This window comes from Triticum dicoccoides, chromosome 4A, assembly GCF_002162155.2.
Source record: "Triticum dicoccoides isolate Atlit2015 ecotype Zavitan chromosome 4A, WEW_v2.0, whole genome shotgun sequence".
NCBI classification, from domain to species: domain Eukaryota; kingdom Viridiplantae; phylum Streptophyta; class Magnoliopsida; order Poales; family Poaceae; genus Triticum; species Triticum dicoccoides.
The window spans coordinates 588743181-588745036 of NC_041386.1; the positions used below are offsets into that span (position 1 = coordinate 588743181).

The window sequence follows — 1856 nt, forward strand, 5'->3', positions numbered from 1 at the left end:
CCCTTCCCTCCCGTGTCCCCATCCCGTCGAAACCCTAAGCGGCGGCAGCCGCCATGGTGAAGGGATGCACGGGGCAGCGCGTCAGGCTCTACGTCCGGGGCACCATCGTCGGCTTCAAGAGGTGAGCAGCCCCGTTCTTGGCCATGCTCTCGTCGGATCTGGCGATTCATTTCATGGTGAGATTGGGCGGCGCGCTGATGGCAATGTGGGGGTTGATCTGCAGGTCGAAGTCGAACCAGTACAAGAGCACGTCGCTGGTGCAGGTCGAGGGGGTGAACACCAAGGAGGACGTGGCGTGGTACGGTGTCGCCGCGACGGAAGAAGCCTCCTCCGATCTGCTCTGCTCGCCGGTACGGACTCCCCCCAACCCCTTCCTCCCACCCTGGCCGGCCGGCCGAGGTTCCGATCGGATCCCCTCTCATACTTCGTCTCCGGGCCGGCCGGCTCTCCCTCCTTTGTTTGCATCCTGTCTAGCTAGCCGATTGACCGTTGGCGCCCTGTTGGCTCACGCACGGGGCATGCTAGCCAGCTGATCCTGTCCGACGTGTCTAGTAGTAATAGACGACGACAGGTTCTCTGCTTATCAACTCTGTTACTTCTGCATAGTCTTCTTGTAGCATAATACAACTCCTCTAATATCACATCTGGACAGTGCGCTGCTTATTAAGCGATCTAAAACGTCTTATATTCGTTCACAGAGGGACGACACCCACTACCGCTGCCTCTGGGGCAAGATCACCCGCCCGCACGGCAACTCCGGCGTCGTCCGCGCCTAGTTCATGTCCAACCTCCCCGCCGAGTCCATGGTCAGTGCCTGCCCGCCCTTAGTTTTCTTGATGGTGCTTTTTTGCTGAGGCTGTTTGTTGCTTTGCGTTGTGTGCAGGGGCGCAAGGTCAGAGTGTTCATGTACCCGAGCAGCATCTAAAGTTAGCATCTGCTGCACTATCGCTGATGATGTTTGTTTAAGGCTGTTGCTTTGCTCTATGTGATTTTACTCTAGCATGTGTGTTGCATTTTGTCCTGCGCCTTGAGAATGACTAGGATTTATGTTAGAGAATTCCAAGTGTAGTCGCAATATATAACATGCCTAAAGTATATGGACTTGTGCAGTGTGTCCATTGAGAGTAGAAAGACTATTTCTTTCATGATTCATCTATATATGTTGCTCTTATATGCAAGTTTGTATCTGGATGTCTTATGCATGACAGAAGTTTGTGAAATGCAATGTTTTTCTGTTGTGGTCTGTTTGATGGGGATTGATGCACATGTAGGTCATATCTCTGTGTGTTTGGACCGAGGGAACAACACTAGCTTATTAGCTTACTTTTCATCAAGTACTAGTATTAGTTGAGATGTAGATGGACTGTTTCTTTCATGATTTTATCGATATACAGTTGTTTACATGTTTTTTATCTGGATGTCTTATACATGACAGAAGCTTGTGAATTGAAATGTTTCTTTTGTGGTCTGTCCGATGAGGATCGATGCATGTGTGGATCATATCCTTGTGTGTTTTGGATCTAAGAACTAGCTTATTAACATACCTTTTTATCAAGTACTACTAATTTAGGTGTAGATGGACTATTTCTTGCATGATTCATCAATATGCAGATATTCTGCTGTTACATGCATGCTTGTATATGGATGTCTATTGGTGTATATGGACTATTTCTTTCAAGATCCATCAATATGCAGTTATATACATGTTTGTATCTGGATGTTTATATTACATCATGAGGTTTTCTACAAATTAGTAAGGTAGTGGTTTCAGCTGTTGCATTATTGCTTATATTTGATACTACACAATGTGACTGGAGTTTATTGTGATTTGCAGAAGATAGAATCTGGATGCAATT

At 47.0% G+C, this 1856-nt stretch overlaps 1 pseudogene; it reads left to right on the forward strand.

Annotated features, from left to right (window-relative positions):
• Positions 1 to 53: 53 nt before the first annotated feature.
• On the forward strand, positions 54 to 976 carry LOC119289224 (annotated as a pseudogene).
• The last annotated feature ends 880 nt before the right edge of the window (positions 977 to 1856 follow it).